This window comes from Urocitellus parryii, chromosome 10 (assembly GCF_045843805.1).
Source record: "Urocitellus parryii isolate mUroPar1 chromosome 10, mUroPar1.hap1, whole genome shotgun sequence".
Lineage (NCBI taxonomy): Eukaryota > Metazoa > Chordata > Mammalia > Rodentia > Sciuridae > Urocitellus > Urocitellus parryii.
In genome coordinates this window covers 34,413,602-34,425,805 of record NC_135540.1, presented here as the reverse complement: position 1 = coordinate 34,425,805, position 12,204 = coordinate 34,413,602, and positions in this window count along the sequence as shown.

Genomic DNA, 12,204 nt, shown 5'->3' with positions numbered 1-12,204 from the left:
TACTGTTTACCTTTTTGCCCAACTTTTTGCCTGCCCACCGCCTTCTGCTTGCCATCCACTGGATGATCACCAGTCATTTGCCAGCAGACCTCCTGTAGACCACCCACTGATAGCCTGCTGCGCCTTGCTGCTGCCTGGAAGTCCATTGTCAGGGTCTCAGCAGGTTTGCTTACATGTGACCACTGCCATGTTGGAACACCAGGAGGGCCTGTAGGTTTGCCACCCCAAAAACATACACTGGAGAAAAGATAGCCTATTCAACAAATTGTGCTGAGAAAACTGGAAATCCATATGTAGCAAAATGAAATTAAAACTCTATTTTCACTCTGCACAAAAATCACCTCAAAGAGGATCAAAGATTTACCACTGAGACAGAGACCTGACCTAATAGAAGAAAAAGTAAGCTGAAATATTTACCATTTTGGCTTAGGGACTGAATTCCGTAACAAGATGCCTGAAGCATAATAAGTAGAATAAAAAAAATTAATAAATGGAATAGGTTCAAACTAAAATGCTTCTTCTGTCAATGAAACTGATCAATGAGGTGAAGAGAGAGACTCCAGAATGGGAGAAAATCTTTACCACATGCACCTCAGATAGAGCACAAATCTCCAGGATATATAAAGAACTAAATGAACCACCATGAAAACAAATAACCCAATCAATAAATGGGCTAATGAAATGAACAGACACCTCACAGGAAAAAAAAATTGGTCAACAAACACGTGAAAAAAAATGTACATCATCCATAGCAATTACAGAAATGCAAAACAAAACTACTCTATCATCTCACTTCAGTTAGAATGGCAATTATCAAGAATACGAGCAACAGTAAGTGTTGGAGAGGATGTGGAGATAAAGGTACATTCATACTTTGCTGGTGGGACTGCATATTAGTGCAACCGCTTTGGAAAGCAGTATGGTGATTCCTCAGAAAACTTGGAATGAAACCACAATTTGACCTCTCTATCTCACTCCTTGGTTTACCCAGAGTACTTAAAATCAGCATACTACAGTGATGCAGACACATCAATATTTATAGCAGCTCAACTCACAATAGCTGAACTATGTAACCAATCTGGATGCCTCTCAACAGATGAAAGAATTTTAAAAATGTGATACACAAACACAATGAATTATTCCTCAAACTTAAATAAGAATGGAATTATGGCATTTACAGGAAAATGGGTGGCACTGGAGAATAAAAGGCTAAGTGAAATAAGCCAAACCCCCAAAAAACAAAAGCTGAATGTTTTCTCTGATACATTGATGCTCATCCATAATGGCAAGTGGGTAGGGAAGAATGAAGTGCAGAGGGATGTAAGAGGAGGGGTAGAGGGTGTGAAAATGGGAAGGGCATTGTCATGAGATGGACATTATTACCCTATATACATGTATGATTACACTACCAGTGTGAATGCCCATATACAGGCAGAAGAATGAGAAATCATGCTCCATTTGTGTAAAATGTGTCAAAATGTTTTCTCTTGTCATGTATAACTAACAAGAATGAATTTTTAAAAATCAATATTCAGACTTCTGGAAATCATATTGGCAAAAAACTCCCTTGAATAGTTTAGATTTGTATTCTGACCATTTGATATTTTGTCATTAATATTAAACTATAAACTATATAAGAAGCTATTTCAGTGAAGGTAAAAGAACTTTTCAAAAGTTGGAGATTTTCATGAAAGAAGAATTATTAAAGCATTGAGAATTACATGAAATACATGCTTTTAAATATGTAATCAGCTAATACTATATTTCTAAAATTTTAAACAACTACTCAAAGAACTATAGTTACCTCTTTATTACGAATTTATGTTATAGAATATTTGAAATAATGTGTGAAGGAATAACTGAAACACACAGATCCTAGGCTTATTGCTATTTTCTTTTTCTGTCTAGCTTCCACTTTGGATTCATTTCTTCAAAATTATTTACATACTGATATTATTCATGGCTGTGGTTTTGCCTGCTTATTCCACTTCAAATACTGTACTTATAGCATCTTAAAATGCTTTCTATTAGGATCTCTAACTCAACATGTTAAGGATAATTTGATAAAGATGATGAAGCTTATTTAATGGGTTTATTTACTATAATATTTATATTTAAAATTAAAGTAGTAACATAGTCTTGAAAATTATCACACCATGTGTGAAAACATTTAAATTAATTAAATTCTGACACTTAATATATTAATAATAATATTTGTCCACTTTATTCCTATTTTTCTACAATATGCATCTGTACATAATTTGGAGTGATGTTAGAGAGGTACTATTCAGACTCATATTACTTACACATTTTCTAATAGTATTTAATTAACAATTTGCCATATCTCTTAAGATACAAATGGTACCAACTTAAAGATAGTTCAGTATACAATTTTACAATGTTTTGACTGTATGATATTGGAAAAGTATACTCAAATGACCATTCTACTGATCATATTCAATAAATTGAATGATAAATTTAAAACATTGTTATAAAATAGGCATCATGATAATTTTTTTTCAACAGGCTAAAACAAGTCTCCTAAGCATATTTAGGAAGATATGATGTTCAGTAGGCTAGATATACTAAATGAATTTTCACTGATGGTAGCTTTTATTGGTGCATATTATTTTTACAAAAAGTTGTGTTTAATTTCTATATAATCATATATACTTAAAAATGTAATTTGATCAATTTGATTCATGATATTTTCAACCATCTCAGGATATAACCCTATTGTAAGTCAAGGTGCATTGCCGCAGTCTGACTGGGCAAAATAACCAGGGGGTGACAAGGAACTTGTGAAGATTGATACAGCGGGAGCCGCTTTATTAGGGGACAGAGAAGTATATATACATTACTGAATACACAGTTTGACTCAATTTAGCATCATCCAGTTACAGCAATCAGTCATTAAGGAATTCTCATCATCTTAATAATTATACACAGCTTAACTTGATTAACATAAACTAGATACAGAAGTCAGTCATTAAGGAATCTCCACACTTAATGGCTCCATGGTGTTACTCCACAAACCACACCCTCTGGCAAAATGCCAGGCACCATCTTGACTTGTTTACGGACCCTAATAGTGCATCTGCCCTACAGAAGTCATTGTAAATTGTATTTTATACACAATTTATTCAATTACTTGTTTATTATTCAACATCAATCTTTCCATCAGTTTTCTAATACTTCAGTACTTTAATACATATTCTTACAACGACATTCTAGAAGAGATGCATGGTAATTTCCTTATAATGCACCAAAGTTGTGCCTTTATATATAATTTTATTTATCATTTTACAGAAAAACTGTATTCATATTCATTATTCAGCACAATTGTTTAAACCCCACCAGATGTTCACAATTGTCAGCCAAAAAATATCAGTTTCTCTAGGAATTTTGGATTTTTGTTGGGTTTTTGTGACATTTCTATTAAAGAATTAACTTATTTATTACCATTATTAGTTCAACTGCCTGTGTATGCACTGATGAGACACGTAAGGGCCATACTTTATTTTTACATAATCCCAATTAACATAGCCTCAGATCTATGCCATTGTCTCAATGTATTCTTTTTGATTTTTTTATTTGTTCTTTTTAGATATACATGGCAATATAATCTCCAAGTATTATTAAAATTAGAGATAAGAAGGAGGGGAGTATCAATAGTGTTCTCTTTTATAATTTTTGTTTTAGTTAGCTCTTTTGCTGTTCTGAAAAAAGACCTGACAAGAACAGTTGTAGATGAGGAAAAGTTTATTCAAGGGCTTAGAGTTTTAGAGGTCTCGGTCTATAGATAGTTGGTTCCTTTCCTCTGGGCTTCAGGTGAGGCAGAACATCATGGTAGCAGAGTCTGGCTAAGGGAAGTGGCTTACATAAGATCAGGCAGCAAAGAAAGAGACTCCACTCATCAGATACAAAATCTATACCCCAAAGGCAGCCCCCCAATGTCTCACCACCCATCTTCTGTCACCACTCAGTTAATCTCATCAGAGAATCAATTCACTGATTGGGCTAAGGCTCTCATACTCCAATCATTTCTTTTCTAAATCTTGGATTTTCTCACACATGAACTTTTGAGGGACATCTCCAAACCACACTTATGCTTTATAGAAGAAATGAAGAGGAAGCACACAGAGACGCACATTTATATGACATATGTGAGAAAAGAAGAACAAAGAGAACTATCTCTTTAGGAAAAGTTTGCTGTGTGAATTTTTTACCTCCAGAATAAAGTAACTACCCAGGAGGAAATTATATGGAAGAAAGCTTTGTTTTCAGACCAATTTAAGGAACATATGTTTCCTTATTTCAGATTTGTTCCTTATTTCACAAAAACTTGATACAAATTGAAGATCAGCAAAAAATGGCTATGAGTCTGACCACAAATTCGTAGTAATTTTGCTAAATTAAGATAAACAGTGCCTTTTGTCTGAAACCATAAATTATCAAACACATAGTTTTTCAATTAAAATTATGTATTCTTATTATGTAATTATGTGTATTTGAAATAATCAAATGTGAAGTTCAAATTTAAAGAATTATAAAGTAGTACTTTATAAGTGGAACATATGGTTTAACAATTTTTGTTGTTGATGGAAAGGCATTTGTTTTGTTTTAGCTGATGCAGGTAACAAACAAAGCCAAAGAAATATTGCTTGTGAAAATTTGAACAACATTTATGCAGCTGGGAAAAAGGTTTCAGAAATAGAAACTACAAATATATTGCAACATAAATTTGATACATCAGTAATTTCTGTGAGGCCAATGGATTATCTAAATTATAAATTCTGTTTCACAGAAGTAAGATGAGGTCTAACTTTTACAGTGAGCAGGCTGAAGAAATATAGAATCAAAAAATAACTAAGGTGAATGTTAACACCACATAGAAGGTGTGGCAAAAAGTCAAAAAAAAAAAAGAAAAAGAAAAAAGAAAGAAGAGAAAATGAAATAGCTAAACTATGTATCTAAAGAAACTGGGTGTGGGGCTGAGATTGTGGCTCAGTGGAAGCGCATTTACCTAGCATGCATGACACACTGGGTTCGATTCTCAGCACCACATACAAATAAATAAAATAAAGATCCATCAACAACTAAAAAATATTGAAGAAGAAGAAGAAAAAGAGGCAGCTGGGTGGGACAAACCTTAAAAGGGAATTGGAAAAAGAGAAAGAAGCCAGTTGCACTTTAGAATAAAACAGATTTTGGGAGAAACCTAAGAGTAGAAATAAAGCATTGAGTAAACTAATGGAGTTTTATGGTTTGTTTCTCAATCCATGGGTATCATTTTTTCTAAAATTAGGCACTTACCCCAGCACAGACACAGAAGTGTACAATGAGGTAGAGATAGACCGTTTTTAAGGCAGGTTTTCTGTACGGTGAGGGAAAGGAAAGAGAGAGGGATATACACCCTAGAGAGAAAGGGGTGAACAGATAGGCCAGAGACTGTAATGCACACAAATAACCAAGCTCTTTGCTTTTGTTGATGTGGGGGTTGGAGACTTTGAATAACACAAAATTTTGGCCATGCCTCTTTTGGCCCCATGCTTTGTGTAGCTGCTGTCCACTTAGGGAAATCATGGGCCTGTGCTGTTAAAATTGAGGGCATGGACCATGTGATTGGGTCATTTTGACCTTTCTGGCATAGGCTCACCAGGGGAAGATCACATAAGCATTCAACTGGCCCTCAGAGCAGCTTGTGTGTGATGTGTGACTTTGGGAACATGATATATGCCTTAAATCTCTACAAGACAGTGTTGGATCTCTTTCTGGAAGAAGACTGGTATCCCTGGGTCAATTTCTGGCCAAAGAAATTATTCCCCTCCATTGTCTCATTCTTGCTTATTTTTTGCTGACTGCCTATGCTAGCATAAAGAAATAGAAAAAATAAAGAAGAATATAAATGTGATATTAATGCATTACAAGAAAGTTATAGATTCACTCATCTAACAGCTTATGAGCAATAACATCAGATCTTGTCTAGACACATAGAATGCCAAATAAGAGAACTCAAGAGTCTAACTCTGAGAAAGCACTAGTACACAAAGAATATTTGGTATGGTATAAGGAGCAGGTTACTTAAATTGAAAGGTGGACAAGATTTGAAATTGGAAGAAAATTAACTTTCAAAAGCAATAGCAACAACAGAAAGGAGGGTTGAAAACTCAATCAAAATCACCAAATGAACAACAGATTCTAGTTACATTTTTTTAACCACAAAAGTAGGAAGTTGATAAATCATATAAATTGTGCATTTGCAAAAAAATATTTTAGCAAAATTATTATCAGAGTTTCTCTAAAGGAGATAGGAAATATGAAAAATTTTGGATGAACAGAAGAGTATAGGAGACACAGGTTTAAATTAATGTAATCAAAACAATACTTCCCATATTATGAAACATAAGTAGAAGAAAAAAAATTAATTTTTGTAACCTAAGACCTTGATTTAATAGGTTGTCTTTCCTAGAGATATGTAGAATTAATTGAAGACCACACAAATGAGAACAAACAGGTTATTTATTCAGAGCTTGGTATAATGAGAGAATCATCAATCATAACTTTTGTTTGGCAGAAGTATGAAGACAGTAAGGTAGGAAAGCTTTATACCACAGAAGAAATACCGCCACTGCCAAAAAAAATTGTCAAAGCTTCTGGTATATACTGATTGGAGGTTGTTGAAGTGAGAAAGCTTGAGGCCGACTTACTATAATAGAATCTGGCTTCATAATTGAAAAACAATAGAAGTTGTTTGTTTCAGAATTCTGGAGGCTGCTGAATCTAGGATGGATGGGCCATATATGGAAAGGGCCTTCTGGCTGTGCAATTACATGATGAACGGTATCACATGGCAAAAGAATATGCAATAGAACAATAAAGTAAATGTGTGGCCTCAAGCCTTTTCATAACTGTCATTAGTCCATTCATGAGGACAAAACCCTCATGACCTAATCAGCTCTCAGCAGTCCCACCTCTTAACACTGTCGCATAGGGAATTAAATTAACAACACATGCTTTTGGGGGGACACACTCAAACTATAATATTCTACTTCAGCCCCCTTCTCACATGCAAGACATATTCATTTCATCTCTGTAGTTCCAAAAGTTTTAACTTGTTTTAGTTCAACTCATAAATCCAAAGCTCAGAATGTTATGTCAATTAGATATGGATAGGACAGGAGTTGTAGCTCAGTGGTAGACCTCTTACCTAGCATGTGTGAGGCCTTGGGCTCAAGTCCCCAAAATACAAGAAGACATATGGGTGAGATTCAAGAAAGGATGTATCTTGTGATTAGTTCTTTTCAGCTGTGAGCCTACAAAATCAAATAAATTACCAACTCCAAAGTGCAATAGTGATACAGCATAGAACAGATATTCTCATTCTAAAAATGAGAAATAGACATGAAAAAAATGAGTAACTAGTCCCAAGTATATCCAAAAGCAAGCAAGGAAAGCAATATTAAATTTTAGTACACCATCATAATGCTTTTTCACTCTACATGCTGCACCCTAGGCACACTGGGATGGAGGTTGGATCCCTAAGACTTCAAGAAGACCTGCCCCTATAGCTTTTCTTAGCTTGGTCCACCAAAAAAGCTCCTATGGGGCTGGAGTTTCATGTCTGCAGCATTTCCAACTTAGGGTTGCAACCTGGTGACTCTATACTTTTGTAGTATTAATAAAGCTGCTACACTCCCATGGATCCACCTGATATTGCCCTAATCAGAGTACTCTGCAGTAGCTCAACTATAATTATCACTTTTTGTCTAAGATCCCAAGGTGCTATTGCACACGTTGAGAACTAGGTGGCAGCCCCTGTATCCCCACAGCTTTTGTGGCAGAACAAACATCAAGTTGACATTGCCAAGGTTCAGAGCTTGTACTTCTTAGAGCAATGGCCATACTGGTCATGGATGTGGTAGCAAAGAGGGGCTTTGCTGAAGTTAAGTGAGCAGAGTCTCACGGCAATTAAGAGCAGTGAATTCTGTGGTTCTGTGTTAATCTTTGTGGAAATCTTGTCCTCAAGGTCATGGCTTACCTCACACATCTCTGAAATGTCTTCCAGGTCATTCACTTATTGTCTTGAATAAAACCTGACTTCCATCTGTTTATATTAATCTCTTTAGCAAATAACAAGGCCACATCCTTAGTTTTCTATTTGAATATAATTTTTTATTCTTTATTTGGCCAGGCTGATCAAAATTTTCCAATTTTCTTCCTTTTAATTATAATTAAAATCTGAGAATGTCAAAGCGGTTAATGTCAAAGTGTAGAAATGGGAAACAGTTGTGTAATATATGCATAGTTATTTGTATAATCCCCATGATTATACAATACATTGGCTCCATATGTTAGCTATTGTGAATTGAGCTGCTATAAACATTGATGTGGCTGTGTCACTGTAGTATGCTGATTTTAAATCCTTTGTATATATATACTGAGGAGTGGGATAAATGGGTCAAATGGTTACATTCCTAGTTATTCCTAGTTATCTGCTTTCCAGAGTGCTATACTGCTTTCCAGAGTGGTTACACTAAAAAGAAAAAAGAAAAGTTGAATGTTTTATATGTGGAAGTGAACCCACAATAAGAGGGGATCATAATTAGAATAAGATATATTCCAAGCTTTTATAATTATATCAAAATGGATTCTACTATTAGATATAAGAACAAATACAAAATTTATTAGAAAAGAAGAATAAATCTCTCCCTGCCCAGTAAGGAGCCCTCACTGAAATTGTTTTTATTGCTGACTCATGGCAATTTATTTTTATTCTAGCTTGCCCCTTCAAATTTTACAGTCTCTACCAATTATCAAGCTTAACCTCTTTGACATTCTCAGATTTTGTTATAGAAATACCTCCACTTCTTAGTACCAATTTTCTTCCTTCACTTACTTTCTGAAATTATAACATAATGCCACAGACTGGATAATTTGCAATGATAGAAGTCAATTTAATTAACTAGTCTGAAGTCTGGGAAGGCCAAGATCAAGGAATCACATCTGGTGAGGGCTTTCTTGCAGCATCACAACATGGTAGAAAGCATCACATGGTAAGAGTATAAGACAGGAAGATACCAAATGTTCAGCCTCTGTTCCTACTGTAATGGGCATTATTCCATCCAAGAAGGCAAGTAAACTTCACCCCTCAAATTAATTATTAAGAAAAAAGGAATAGAAAAGGATATTCTGTTTACAGAGCCCAGGGAAACTATTCAAATTGTTAAGATTTTTAAAACATAGGGAGTATTTTTGCAGTTCTACTTTGAAGGCCAGTTTCTGTTTCTGTGTATATGTTGAATACAGATGCCATTGTAGAAGTGGGAAAGAGTTGTGTAATACATGCATAGTTATTTTTATAATCCCCATGATTTCAAACACTTTTAGTTCAATTAAGCATGCTTTTATGATGGTTCCTTTATTAGAAACACCTGCTTTCATATGGTTGCATTGTCCTGCATATACTCAAAGAAGGCATTCTCTCTACTTTGATTTTTATATCTATATAACCTCACAATTATACATCTTTTTCAAATGTATTATAATAATAAAACTATGTTACCTTTTGATCCTTTCAGTCTATTTATGTTTGCACCTGTTCACTGTCATGAAATAGGTTTTCAAGAGGCAGGGGAAGTGAAAATGAGACGTGAAAGTACCTTGAGACAAAAATGTTATTTCTGTAATTAAAGGCAGACTATTCAAATATCAGTGATTGTAGATGGCATTGATACACCATGGTTGTGTGTGTGTGTGTGTGTGTGTGTGTGTATGTACATATTTAAGAAATGAGAATATATGATTATATAAAACCCAAGTCTTTTGTGTTCTTTTTTATTAATTGAAGGCTATCTGGCAATCATACCAGACAGGAATATTTCTGTCTGTTAACAGAAATATAGCTGATTATGTGTGTGGGAGTGGACTTGCCTGCTAGGAGAAATGGAGAAGTAGAACAAAAGACAAAATACTTTGTAGAATTATAGAAGTGATTTAGGAAATATGGCATATGGACTGAGATTAAATGATTTTTAGAGATTATTAAGGGTGGTGAGAATAAGTCTAGGGTTTAAAGAACTTGCTGGGAGTCCAAATGAGAATTTTAAAATGTTCAAAGTCTATAAGTAACTTAATTCATAAGTGAGCAATTTTGTAGTTGATCCCAAATAGATACAATTGTTTTTTTTTAGTAAAGGAATACATCATTCACTTCTGTGGTTCTGTTTTAGCATAGATTTCTATTAATCAGAGAAATGTGAGGTCAGAGAACCTGGAGAAGCGAGAGGAGAAATGATGAGGTGCTCACATAGGACATTGTCTTTTAAATGAATGTAAAGGCACAATATCAAAACCATTTTGAGAGAGGCAACCAAAGTTAAATATATGGGCTATTTGTAAAATTTCATTAGAACATTTGTTTCTATAATATATATAATTTTATGTGTATATGTATCTCTCTCTATATATATATCATTAAGAAAAAAATCAATTAAAGGAGTATTTCAAAATAGATTTTGTTATTGGATAACCAAGTTTACATGAAGAGTTTTGTCATAATGAAAAGATGAAGAGAGACATAACTAATTACATTATTATCTTGTTTTTGTTTTGTTTTATGTATACCAAATGTCGCTGTAAATACATATTAAAATTGTAATCTAAAAATGATAATTCCACAAGTTATTAAGTACGTGATTTTAATATATTGCAAAGAAGAGAATTCAGGGTTCTATGCACAATATATTGTATACTTATTATTAAAAATATGTCTATGTTACTATGAATACACTGCAACAATTGTCTATAATATGCCCTTATATAGCTCCAATTTATTTCAGTCTGTTGTCATATATAGATTTATAGAAACTGATGCAATATTATGATGCTTTCATAACAATTACAATTTTTCTGTACTATAAAAGGTTTTGTTACTGTTGATATTTAGTAATTGTTAGAATATTTATCTTCAATTCTAACACAGAATTCTGCAGGCCTTCAGAAATCAGTACTTGTATAAATTATAATTATTTCTACCTAACTATGCAATTCTTAAAAATAATAGTGTTTTTGAAATGCCAGACTTAAAATCACATATGTGAAATAAATACAAAGTACCTATTTTATGAAACATTCAGTGGTGTATTTGGGCATAATGTTATGAAGCTATAACAATAAATTTGGCAAAAACTTACTCTCTAGAACAACTTTTTACTATTCTCAAGTGATTTAAGCTGCATAGACCTACGTACCTGATTACTACCTCTAAAACTAGATCAATTTTACTAAAAACAAATTTAGACCTTTGCACTTATTAAAGTTCAGAAAGAAACTTCATTGGGGTTACATTTTCTTGTATTCTCATTTCATTTTGGCCAATGGAAATAATGAAAACGTATAACAAAACTATATAAAGTCTTAGCATTTCTAAGTGTAACTGATATTAGCTAAAGCATGTGACTTTGTTCTCGGGAAAATGTTATGGTGTTAATTGTAAGATATAAGTATTCCTGAGGATTTTATTTATTGCAATATTCATAGATTGTAAAATAATATGTGATCATAAATACTATCTGATGCATATATTTAAATAAATATTTCTAACTAAATGAATACAATTATCAGATGATAGTTGTACATCTTGATAAACTGTATAGGAAAAACTTCCCAAGAATACTTGCTAAATATTGTAATAAACATAGCCAAATTCCCACATACCTATTTGACATCTTCCAATTTAAGCAGTAAGAATATTAAAGACATTTGTGTGTTTCTTTGCAAACAGCACTCTAATAATTTAACACTTTAAGATAATCAACTAATACTCTTTTTTCCACTCAGAAGATAAACTTCACTCATTTTTAGTCAAGTATATCACATACCTTTGTTTAAAAATGAGTACTTTTGTATTTATATCTCTTAGGAACTTGAAGTCCCTATGAGAAATCAGATAATTTTTTAAAATTTCTGTATTATTATGGTTTTTTAAATAAGTAATATGAGGAAGGAGCTGGGGCTATGGCTCAGCAGTAGGGCACTTGTCTGGCATGCATGAGGCACTGGGTTTGATTCTCAGCACCACATATAAATGAATAAATAAATAAATTGAAAAAGGTCAATCAACAACATATATATTAAAAATAAGTAATATGAGGAAAACAGACTATAAATTCAAAGAAGGTAAAAGTTTAAGTAATAATAGGA